Genomic DNA, 12819 nt, shown 5'->3' with positions numbered 1-12819 from the left:
CTTTTTCTTTTTCCTTTTTTTTGTGGAACCAGGGGATTGAACTCAGGCCCTTAGCACTTGCCAGGCAAGCGCATATTCTACTGCGCCATCTCCCTGGCACCCTCTAATGTGACTTTTCAAAGTTTCTCAGATTCCTGGTGGTTCCCCAGTCTTTTTGGGTGGCCTCCATGTTGGAATTATTTTTCAGTAATAGTTAAGGCATCTTTTGCCATGCTGACTTTGCAAGATCAGTGATGAGTAAGACTGCTGGTGCCTTACCATATATTATGGCAGCGACACTAAATTGCATTACCATAATAGTGTTCTCCATCAGATACTTGAAATTAAACAGAACTTTATTGATATCTGTCTGTCTATCCATGTATTTTCATTGTTGGGAATTGAATTTAGGGCCTCATTCATGCTAGGCAAGCTGTATCATTGAGCTGTATCACAGACCTTTTTATTTTAGTGGCCAAACGCTTTGAATTTAGGATCCTCCTGCCTCAGCCTCTTGAAGAGCTGATATCACAAGTGTGTCACCATGCCAGCTATATTTAATATCTTTGATGAAGTAGTGGAACAATTTTATTGTATCTTAGTTCTTTTTTCTGTTGCTGAGAGTTGAATTTAACCTTGTGTTTTCTAGGCAGGTGTTTATGCCACTGAACTATATCCCTGGCCCTGTATCTCAGTTTTTATTTTTTATCTTTTTTTTTTTTTGTCTTTTTGAGACCAAGTCTTGTGCGGTTCAGACTGACCTTGAGCTCATTTTGTAGCTTAAGCCGGTCTCAAACTCTCAACAATCCTCCTGCTTCAGCCTCCTGAGTGCTGAGACTATAGACTCAGCTTGAACCTCAATTCTTGAGTAAAAATTTATTTATTTAAACTTTATTTATTTATTTAGTACTGGGGATTGAGCCTTAGGACCTTGAGCTTGCCAGGTAGGCACTTATGCTGCTGCATTATCTTCCTGGCTGAATTCTAAAATATATATTTTTATGAGAAAATTAAAAAGTACTATATATGTAAAACACTGAATACCAAATCAAGTGGCTAACTTGGGGAAAACTTTTATGCAGTTGTTTAACTTGCAGGCCAAACTAACTGCTTTTTAAAAATGGACTATCATTTTTACTTGAATTAACTTCTGTTAAAGTGTGGTTATATACTATGTAATTCCTTTTTTTTCTTTTTTTGAGGCAGGGCCTTGCTATGTAACTTGTCCTTGAACTCACTGTCTAGCCAAGTTGGCCTGAAACTTGTGTTGATCCTCCTGCTTCAGCCTTCTGAGCTAGAAATTACACACACATTCCACCAAGCCTGACCAGAGTATAGTTGTATAGACTTGGGGATTTGGCATATATCTTCTTAGAAACAAAGTGACTTTTGAGGGATGTAGTTCAATACTAGATTGCTTGTCTAGCATGCATAAAACTCCGAGTATTACAATCAATCAATTAGTTAAAAAGGGAACCTTTCACTGCAAGTAAAATAATGGAAAGTATTTGCTCTAGTAATAAAATTTAAGGTTTCAGAGTGACAACAGAATTTTGGGAAATGCATATTTGCCAGTATGGTTTAATAGCTTCTCAGTACAGTACAGTACAGTACTTCACTTATTCTTTGCTTTTTTGAGACAGGGTCTTACTATGTAGTACAGGCTGATAGTGAACTCACTGTGTAGCCCAGGCTGGTCTGACGAAAATTGTGATGATTCTCTTGCCTCAGCCTTCTGAGTGCTGGGATTACCACCATGCCTGGCTCACTAATTTTTTGGAGAAAAAAATTTCTTTTCTTAGATATGAATTATGTTAAATGTAGTGCTGGGATGGATGAAACCTAGGGGCTTGCACATTAATTTGTTTTTTACTTTGGCTGGCTCAGGCTGCCTTAAGGGTGGTCTGGTAAGGCAGGTGGAGGTTGGGATCGAACTGGGGTGCCCTGCTCCTGACTGGGTTTGCCAGAGCAGGCACTTAAACAACTGAGCTAACCTGCAAGCCCCACATTAATTTGTTAATTAAGCTAGCAGTATTGGAGATTGAGCCTAGGTCTTTCACATTAAGCCCTTTTTTTTGGTATCAGGGATCAAACTCAGGACCTTGTGCTCGCTAGGCAGGTGTTTATGCTGCTGAGATATCTTCCTAGCAACATTAAATCTTATCCTCACAAAGAAGAGGATAAAAAATTTAAAAAAATTTTTGAGCCAGGATCTCACAAAGTTGCTGAGGCTGAGCTTGAATTTGCAGTCGTCCTGCCTTAGCCTCCCAGAGTGCTGGGGTTACAGTCCTCTGCCACTAGGTCTGGCTAATACATTGTTATTTTTAAATGATTGTGTGTGTGTGTGTGTGTGTGTGTGTGTGTGTGTAATTTCAAGATCTTTGTAATTTAGGCTCTTCTCAAACTCAGTATTAGTTTAGACTGCCTTTAGAATTAAACTGGAACTGGCAGTCCTGCTTCAGCCTTGAGTATTGCGAGCCTGCCATGCCTGGTTACTGGGCTAGGGAAGATAGTTCAGTGACAAAATGCTTGCATGGCAAGTGCAAGGTTATAGGGTTGATTCCTGGTGTCAAAAAAAAAAAAGGAATTTTAAATTTAAAAAAATTCTAATACAGACCCCCTTTCCTTTTCTCTGTACTGGGAATTAAATCTAGACCTCTTGCATGATAGGCTACATCTGTACCACTGAATTACACCTGAACACTGGCAATACAGTCACTATTGATATATTGGTACAGTATATCAGTATCGGCTTACTCTTCTTAAGGTTTTTAAGATGGTCTTCCTTTTTCAGGCAGATGCTTGGGCCACTGAGCTATCTCCCTGGCCCTGGTCTTCCTTTCTCAGAGTATATGAAATCCAGGCACGTTGGGGAGATAGCTTGGCAGTCTAAGTGCCTGCCTGGCAAGCACAAGCACCCAGGTTCAATCCCTGGTACTGCATGCTGTGCTAACTCCGTACTGAACTGGCCACCAAGACTGGACGTGGTGACACATGCCTGTAAACCCGCACTGGGGAGGCTGAGGCAGGAGGATCACAAATTCGACCCCAGCCGGGAACAATTTAGTGAGACTTAGTGAGACCCTATTTCAAAATTAGGGGGGGAAAGAAAAAAAAAACTAGGGGGGGAAAAAGTTCTGTGGTTGTAGCACAGTGTGAAGGATCTGGGTTTAGCCCCCACTATGGAGGTGGAGTATGGGGAGAGACAAACAGGACCTGGAGGTTGTAAGACATACTTTTCAGTTTTTGTGTATGTTTCTTTAGAAAGGCATGTGAAAAATTCCACTCTCTTTGTTCTTCAAGCACTGTTCCCCAGGATATGAAAACTAGAAAAAATACGTTTTGTCCTACAAGTATTCTGATGTGTGATTTCAAAATATTGTCTTGTCTCAAAGGTGAAAGATATTTAAAAATTGTATAGTGCTGTATATCTAATCATAATGGGGAAAGACCATGAATGATAGGATCACAATTAGTCTTTTCTCCTGAATTTACATAGTCCTAAGAATAGTTCTAGCTAATGGGAGGGATAAACAGTAAAATTTAATAATTCTTAATTCCAGACTATTTTTAGAGAGTTACTTAAAAATGGTTTTTTTTTTTTTTTTGTTTGTTTGTTTTGTTTTTTTGTCTTTTTGAGACAAGATTTCACTAGGTAGTTCAAACTGGCTTTAAATTCACTTTGTAGCCCAGGCTGGGCCTGAACTCTCAGTGATGTTCCTGCCTCAGTCTACTGCATGCTGGGATTACAGGTGTGTACCACCACACCTGGCTGAAAGTTACTTCTTGTGATATATGAGCAATTATTATAAAATATTAGGTCATGACTTTATTGAAAAGATTATTAGATATGACTCACTTTTAGTTCACATCATTTGCATATGTACAACTGTATGTGCTAAAACAGTTGAACAGTTTCTTTTGAGTAGGTTAGGCTTTGCTACTAATAGGTTGGCTGATAATTGCTTAACACATTTTTTCTTAAATATGTCATAATCTGAGTTTAGTAGTGTTTTTCTGTAATCTCAGCAACTAATTGTGTTGAGTATAAGAAGGTGATGCTGAACATTTTGCTTTAGGAAAAGATTTGCGTTTTCTGTAACTTTAGTAATAAAGTAGCCTAATGTTTTGTTCAGATATCTGATATCCTGTGTAATTGATCCAAAGGAATAAAATGTGTTTGTGTGTGGTATGTAGTGGTAGTGAAGATTATGTCAAGATTGCATTTATGTTAAAAGCCTTTTTGATTCTGAGATTCTGGTCTCCTTCTAGCCCTTTTCTTTATCTCTGTGATATAGATAGATAGTCTTACTATATAAAGGTTGGCCTGAAACTACCTCAGCATCCCTAGTGCTCGGATTATTGGTGTGCACCACCACCCCTAATTCCCTGTAGCATTTTTTTTTTTTAATACAGGGTCCCCCTATGTAGTGATTCTTCTGTATTTTTAGCTTCCCCAGAGCTGGGATTACAGGTGCTGACACACTCCGGGCAGGGCTGGCATGCCATGGGGTACAGGGGATTGAACCTGGGTCCTCTTAGACTGCTGAGTTATCTCTCTCTCTGGCCCTGTCCCATTTTCATGTTCCTTTCTTTCTTTTTTATGTATTTTGTATAGAGTCTCACTATGCATCTCGGACTCATAGTGATCCTCCTGTTTTCAGCCACCACGCCCTGTTAAGGTGGCTGGCTCAGCACACCTAGGGGTGAGACTGGTACAGCATGTGGTGCCATAGATTAAACCCTGGTTCTGGGCCCCTGTTTTCATGTTTTTTAAAGGTAGTTCACAGAAGAAGGAGATGGGAAGAATAAGGAAAAGATACTTTTTTATGGACATTCTATTGCTAACTTCCTGGAAAACTTAGTGTGGGCTATCTGTACTCATTTGAGTTTGGTGATTATGGATATATACTAACATTTACTTGTCTGAGTTCATTATTTTCTCCTGCAGAGTAAGAGCCATTTAAATATGCTAAACTGAGGAGCACAGCAATTTTGCATAGATGTGTTTAGTAATGAACCTTGGAATCTTAGCTAAACTTGGACCAGGCTAGGAATGGTGCTGCATGCCTGTAATCTAGCATTTGGGAGGCTAAGGAAGGAAGATTGAGAATTGAGCCCAGGCCTAGTTTATATAGCAAGGCCCAGGCCCTTTTGGACTATAGAGTAAGTCCCAGTTTCAAAGCAAAAAGAATAGAAAACTTACTCTGGACCCAGTGGCACTCGAGAGAAGATGACAGAGTCAGTGAATTACAGATTTTATGAAGTTGAATGGCTGCAGTGATGCAGTTAAGGACAGTAGGTTGTAGTTGTAAAAGGGAATGTTTGAATTAACTGATTTTGGAAGGGGTGCAAATTCTTGTCCAGGAAAGTGGCCATGGGAACAGATGGCTGAGGGTGGAAAGTAATGTTGAGGAGTTAAGTTAGATCCTGGGGGACCTGAAGGTGCTGAAACCCTCAGTGAATGACAGGGGTGTTCTCGAGCTGCATTGTCTGCTCTTGTAGTCACTCATCATATGTGGATATTGAGTGCTTGAAATGTGGCCAACCCCAATTGCTGTCGTCCTCAGCTGTAAATGTAAATAGAACCTGGATTTTGAAGACACAGTGTAGAAAAAGAATGGTTAAGTATCTCATTAATAATTGTTACCTGTTGGTTTTGTGTTCAAGTAATGTTTTGGGTTTACTGGGTTAAGTAAGATGATAGTACTAAAATTAATTTCTCAGGGTGTGGTGACACACACCTGTAATCCCAACTGCTGGGGAGGCTGACATAGGATTGCAAATTCCATGTCAGCCCAAGTAATTTAGTGAGACCTTGCATTGATAACCAAAACAAAAGCAACAAGACCTGGGGATATTAGCCTAGCATGTGTAGGGCTCTGGGTTCAATCTCCAGTACTTCAGTACAGAAATTACCTGTCTCTGTGTTTCCCTGTCTGTGTTTGTCTGTTGCTTTTTTTTGTGCCATGTGGATTAAACTCAGGAACTTGTTCATATGAGGCAAGTGCTGTACCACTGAGCTATATTACTAGGCCTTATTTTTGTGTTTTAAAAAATGGCTCATTGAAAATTAAAAGTACATATATGGCTCACACTTGCAGGTATGTTATAGTACCAGAAAGGGGGGAAAAATGAAAGTTTTCTCCTAAAATTAGGAACAAGACCGTGGAGTCCACTATCATCACTTCTGTCCAACATATTACTTGAAACATTAGCAAGAGCAGTTAGGCAAGAAAAAGAAGTAAAGGGGATATGTATAAGAAAGGAAGTCAAATTGTCATTATTTGCAGATGACGTAATTCACTACATAGAAGACCCCCAAAAAACTACCAAAAGACTCTTAAGGATTAATTACTAAGTTCAGTAATATGGCAGGACACAAAACTAACCACACAAAAATCAACATGGTATTCCTGTACATAAAAGATGAACTCACTGAAAAAAGCAATTAGGAAATAATACACAGTAGCACTAAGAATAATTAAGTACTTAGCAGCTAACCCAAGGAAGTTAAAGACCTCTACAACAAAAACCTGGAAAGAGGAAATTGCAGAGGACATCAGAAAATGGAAAGATACTTCCTGTTCCTTACATAGGCAAAACCAATATAGTCAACATGGCCATACTTCCAAAATTGATTGATTTAATGAAGTTCCAATCAAAATTCCAACAGCATTCTTCACAGAACTGGAAAAAAATCGTAAAAGTTCACATAGACTGTGAAGAGACCCAAAGTGGCAGAAGCAGTGCTGGGTAAAGAGAGCTAAATGAGAGGCATCACCATCCCAGACTTAGTTATATTACCAAGATGTAACTTTAAAACAGTGTGATGCTAGTGTAGAAACAGACATGGGGACCAATGGACTAGAACAGAGCATACAGAAACAACTCCACATACCTTGAACTACTTGATTTTTGACAGTGGGGCCAAACACATACACTGGAGGAAAGATAGCATCTCCAATAAATGATGCTGGGAAAACTGGCTACCCCTGTGTAGAAGATTGAATCTATACCCATATTTCTCACCACCTATGAAACTAAAATCAAATGGATCAAGCTAGATGTTATGCCAGAAATATTTACCTTGCTAGAAGAGAAAATAGGTAGAACTGTTGACATCATAGGCATAGGGGAAGGCGAGAAAGAGACAGACAGACAGACAGACAGATTGCTTCTCTACGTAGTTTAGGCCAGTCTTGAACTGACTGGGTAGCCCAGGCTTGTCACAACTCACAGGGGTCCTTCTGTCTCAGCCTCCTTAGTGCTGGATGGTAGTTACCAACTACCACAGCCAATGTAGGTGATGACTTTCTGAGCAGAACCGTGGTTACACAAGAAATAGTTTTGAGGATCACATAATGGGATCATATCAAATCAAAAAGTAGTGAAAAGACACCTTACAGAATGGGAAAAATTGTTGAGCGCCAATCTTGAGACAGAATGATAACAATTTTTTGGGGGGAGGAGGGACCAGGAATAGAACTCAGTGCTGCTCAGTTATACCCCTGTCCTATTATCTAGACTGTATGAAGAACTCAAAAAAGTATATTATCCCAAATTAAAAGACCCAGTCAAAAAATGAGCAAGCAAAATGAATAGACACTTAATAGAAGCACAAATGGCCACCAAACACATGAAGTACTGAACATTGCTGGTTTGTGTTATGGTTCATACATTGGGCCAACTTGAGAAGTTTAGAAAGTTAACTAAGTGACTCAGCAGGGGCTCAGGGCCTCACTAAATATCCTGAGCTTGTGCAAGAGGAGGACATGGAAATGGTGTGGGCAAATGGTTTGGGTGGGTAGCCTGCATACGGTGTAAGGGAGGAAAAGAGATTTGTTTTCTCTTTTACTTTTGCCGTCTTTTGCTTCCTTGAAGTGTTGTGCCTGTGCCATACCACCATCCTGCCTTCGAGTGAGCTGATAAGGGCTAGAAATCTCTGCAAACTGAGCTAGTAAACCTTTTCTTAATTTTGGGCTTTGGGTATTTTGTCTTAGCAACAAGAGAAAAGTTAAGACAGAAATTGATACTGAGTGTGGGGTCCTTGCTGTGGCTCTACCTGACCATGTCTTTGGAAATGGCTTGTGGGGAGAGTTTGGCAAGGTTCAGAGATGCTGTCTGAAAGAGTAGTGGTGGAATGCTTCAGGCTGTTCTGTATGGGAGATTCTGGTCAGAGCTCAGAAGACCAGAAGGTTGATAGAAATCTTGCTGATAAGGACCAGGTTTGGGAGCTTTCTGCTTGGAAGGACTGCATTGGCTCTTGAAGTCCAGACAGTGTGTGTTGTGGCTTGGAAGAAAGTTTGTCTGCATTTTTCTCATGTCCAGAGACTTTGTCCAAGATTGAGATTAAGGGTGGAGGACTAATTAGGCAGAAGATTTCAAGGCAGTGGTACAGCTATTGTTGGGGGCTTTTGGTCAGATTTATAATGAGAATCAAGAGCAAAGAACACAAGATGATTTACATATTGTGAGTTTGGCCAGAAAGGAAGCTCCAATAAACTGTGGAGTACAAAGATAGAGCTGACAAATTCTCCATTTCAGAGAAGGAAAGGAGAATATAAAAGATGGCCTGAGGGCATCATAAGAAGCAGCAAGTCTGTATCCTTACAGTCTCAAAAGTGAAAAAGTTGAAAGACTTCTTTGAGTAGAAAGCCACAGAGCACCATTTTCCACAATGGTGGCAGCATAGAAAATTTGCTCCTCAGAATTGGATTCAGAGTGCCCAGTGATCCAGGCACTCAACTCCTACATCCCAAGAGAGAGGAAAGCCTGGTTACTGCTTCCACTGGCAGTGGACCTTGACATCATCCACGTGGCACTTGTTTTAGGCACAATCAGAATGCAAGAGTTGTGGGGTTAAGTAGTCTTCCTCCCTGTTTTCAGAAGGCCTGGGAAGGAAGGCATTGTGCCTGAGAGGACAGTGTGAGGCTGTGCGGGTGAAGAAGCCAAAGGTGCAGTGGAGACCTCAGAAGTTTGGAGAAACCAGGAACGTGGATCATCTAAGGAAACCTGCACAGAGGGAGCTCGCCAGCCTAAGAGAGAAGCCATTCAAGCTACAACCATGGGAAATTCCATAGGGATGGGACCACTCAAACCCTTGGAGCTCGTAACTTGTCACAGATTGCCTCAGGTGTTTGTCCTGCTGGATTGTGGACTTGCTTTGGTCCCATTCTTTTGTATTCCCATTTGTAACATTTGGAATGGAAATGTTTATCTTGTACTGTTAAATATTGGAAGTGTTAACATTTCATTTGTACAAAGGTTTGCAGCTAAGAGTTTGTTTGCCTTACATCTTGGAGGAAACTTGGGACTTGGACTTTTCAGTAATGCTGAAAGTCTCTTAGAGATAGACTGAATGCCTTTCACGTAAAGGGCTATGCCATGAGTCTTTGGGGACCAGGGGCAGAATGTTATGGTTCTAATGTAATATAATGGTGATAGACTTAATATTATTTAAGGGTTGTTAAATCTGTGTTACAATGTTCAAGTTGTGAAATGTTAAGAATAAGCATGTCTTTGTATCTGCAGACTGGTTTAAAGAACCCAGTGTCTGGTTGTCAAATTGACAAGGGGTGGATTATTACAGTTGAACCATTGTGTCAACTTGAGAAGTTTAGAAGGTTAACTAAGTGGCTTAGCATTGGGCCAGAGTCCTTACCTTGTAAACATCCTGAGCTTGTGTAAGAGGAAGGCACCAACGTGGTGTGGGCAGGTAGCTTGCCTTGTGTAAGGGAGGAAAGAGGCTGGTTTTCTCCCTTTTGCATTTGCTGTCTTTTGCTGCCTTGAAGTGTTGCCCCCATGCCATGCCACCAATCCTGCCTTGGAGTGAGTTGATTATGCACTGAAACCTCCACAGACAGTGCGCTAATAAACCTCTCTCCTTCCTTAATTTTGGGCATTGAGTGTTTTGTCTCAGCAATGAGAGAAAAGTAACTAAGACATGTAGATTAAAACAACACTGCAATTCCATCTTACTGTTACTATTTTTCTTTTGGTACTGGGAATCAAACTCAGGACCTTGTGTTTCCTGGACATGTACTGTGCTGCTGAGCTGTATCCCCAACCCTACTTTTATCCTAGAAAGAATGACCATCATCAAAGCAATAACAAATGCTAGCCAGGCTGTGGGGAAAAAGGAATCTTCCATTGTTGGTGGGAACATAAAGTAGTACAACCATTATGGAAACCAGTATGGTGATTCCTCAAAAAAGTGAAACTATAGAGATTCTGTTCAAATAGTTATTCAAGCAGAATGTTATTCTGTTATTCAAACAGCTATTCCCCTATTCTCTGTCTTCCTGAAACAGTTAAAGACATCATATTACAATCCATGGATACCCATGTTTATAGCAGCATAATTCATAATAGCTAAACCTTGGAAGTGGCCTATATGCCGTAAAGAGATGAATGGATAGAGAAAATGTACTTACGCACATGAAGTACTACTACTACTGCTCTGCCATAAAGAAAAATAAACTTGAATCCATTTGTAGGGAGATGGATTCACCTTGAGACCATCATGCGCTAAGTGAAATAAGCTGGACACTCAAGCTTCAATATGGTATTACATTTTTTAATATGAAAAATCCAAAGTACAAATAAAGACCAAAATGCAAGATAGTAGGAAACAGGAAGATAGAGCTCCCTCAAAGGGGAAGGTGATCAAAAGGGAGCTGAAGGAAATGGGATAAAAAAGAATTAACATTTGTTGAGCTGGCCAAATAGCTCAGTGGATTAAAGCACCTGCAAGCAGGCTTAGGGGATGGGGGTTCAATCCCCGGGCCTGCGGTGCTGGCCCTGCCCCCGGGGCATGCTGAGATGGTGTGGTGGTGCGGTGGTGTGCGCTTGTAATCCCAACTCTTGGGAGGCTGTAAACAGGCGGATCACTATGAGTCCAATGTAGTAGTGAGACTCTGACCACCCCGTAGACCTTTCCCTAAAATACAAAAAAAAAAAAAAAGACAAAAGAATTAACATTTGTTAAATATATGTACTCTCTCCCCAGAACTAAAATGAATGTTATGTACTGCAAACACATACCAAAACCAAACAAAAACGGCCAAGCTGGGCCAGTGGAAGAAGGGAAAGGGGATGACATAAGGAATAAAGGTGTGTTATGTACATGCACTACCTCCCCACAAGGATGTAAATACTGTATACTACAAAAGTGCTCATAAAGACAGTGATTAGAACAAAAGGATGAAGTATAGGCTTTTTAAATTTAACCTTCCCAACTAGGAAAATTGCTGTTTGAGTTGGTCATGATGGTGCATGCCTGGTAATCCTAGCACTCCTGCTGAGGCAGGAGGATTGCTGTGAGTTCAAGGCCAGTCTGGACTACAAAGCAAAACCTTGTCTCAAAAAGCAAAACAAACACAGACAAAACAGATACACACAAAGAAAATTGTTTAGACATTAGTCACTGATTTTGTATACTAGTATGCTGAGTAGGCACCGGGTACATTTGTATACTTCACTGGTAGGAGTAAGCCTGTATAGTTTCTACTAGTTTTGTACTGCCACTATAGTTCCTAGTAAGTCAGTTTCTAGATGCTCCATGGATGCACTCTTGAAAAAGCCTAAGATGCTTTGTAATACAGTCTCGGCCACCATCACTAGTGTCTTATCCAGCTCTCTACCCTAAGAACATGTATACATGCTTTTCTTCCAAAGAGAAATTCCTTCACCTCTCTCACTCCAACCTTTTTCTAGGTAATCTTTGTTCAGTCCATTTCAGCTTACATATCGCTGCTTCTGGAACACTTTCCTTAGGCTGCTCTAAAACTATAACAAATTCACCCTCCCATGCGCTGGCAGCTTAACCAAGTACAGCTCTTTTACAGATGTAGAATCTCTTTGTTCACTGCCCATTCTCTACTGAACTATGTGCTCTGCCCGAAACAGACTTGCTCGTGGCCAATGAATATGAATTGAGATTACCTAGAAAAAGGTTGGGGTTAGAGAGGTGAATGAATTTCTCTTTGGAAGAAAAGCATGTATACATGTTCTTAGGGTAGAGAACTGGATAAGAGACTAGTGGTGATGGCTGAGACTGTATTACGAAGCATCTTAGGCTTTTTCAAGAGTGCATCCAGGGAGCATTTAGGCAATCACTGAAAAGTTTGGTGCAAATATGACTTGGAGAGGGCATTATTGAAGACAGAGGAAACCCTTAAGAATTCGTTGCAGACATGTAGTGAAGAGATCATGGTAGTAGGGATTAAAGTGACAGTAGGGGTTCATGTATTTTAACAAGGTTGGATTGATAGGACTTTGTAAATAAATAGATGTGATAGTGAAGGAGAAAGTAATATAGAGGTTTTCTGGCTCGATTCAACCAGTCCGGTGGGTGGAAAGCTTGAGAGAAAGTTGATGTATATAATACTAGATTTGAACATGTTGAGTTGAATATCTCTAGGATATGTAAGAGGTGTTTAGCTGATGTATGTGCATTTGGAGTTCAAGAGACAAAAACTTAGGTTGAGAGTACAGTTATGATTAGGGATGGGATTTTCAAGTCATGAAAGATGGATAAGGTCACTCTGGAAGAATGGGCTGAGTGAAAATGGGATCAAGAATTCTGAGCAAATCTGAGCTACTGAAGTGTTTTCAGTATTTTTTCTTTCCTCACGATTAGATGTAATGGACTCTTTAATTACACAGTTATGGACAGTCTTCCTGACCTAAATCTCTTTGGTTCATGAGAGCAATACAGAATATTGAGTAATAATAGAGTAATTCTCCTCTAACAATAGAGGAGAATTGTTAGAGGAGAATTCTTTCAAATATTTGAGAAAAAGTTTGCATGGTGGCATACCAGCTATAATCCCAGCA

General features: G+C 40.3%; 1 protein-coding gene and 1 long non-coding RNA gene across 3 annotated transcripts in view; both read left to right on the top strand.

The window, feature by feature from the left end:
• Window positions 1-12819, top strand: part of Pias1 (protein inhibitor of activated STAT 1) — a 156203-nt gene that overhangs the window by 13880 nt on the left and 129504 nt on the right. The window lies entirely within an intron of this gene.
• LOC111816086 overlaps window positions 8981-12819 on the top strand; it is a 21316-nt gene continuing 17477 nt past the window's right edge. The window contains exon 1 of the long non-coding RNA XR_002820597.1: window positions 8981-9497. This is a non-coding gene — a long non-coding RNA (uncharacterized LOC111816086). The remainder of the gene's footprint in view (window positions 9498-12819) is intronic.

This window comes from Octodon degus, unplaced genomic scaffold (assembly GCF_000260255.1).
Source record: "Octodon degus isolate 3935 unplaced genomic scaffold, OctDeg1.0 scaffold00026, whole genome shotgun sequence".
NCBI classification, from domain to species: domain Eukaryota; kingdom Metazoa; phylum Chordata; class Mammalia; order Rodentia; family Octodontidae; genus Octodon; species Octodon degus.
This window is presented reverse-complemented; position numbering and strand designations above follow the sequence as displayed.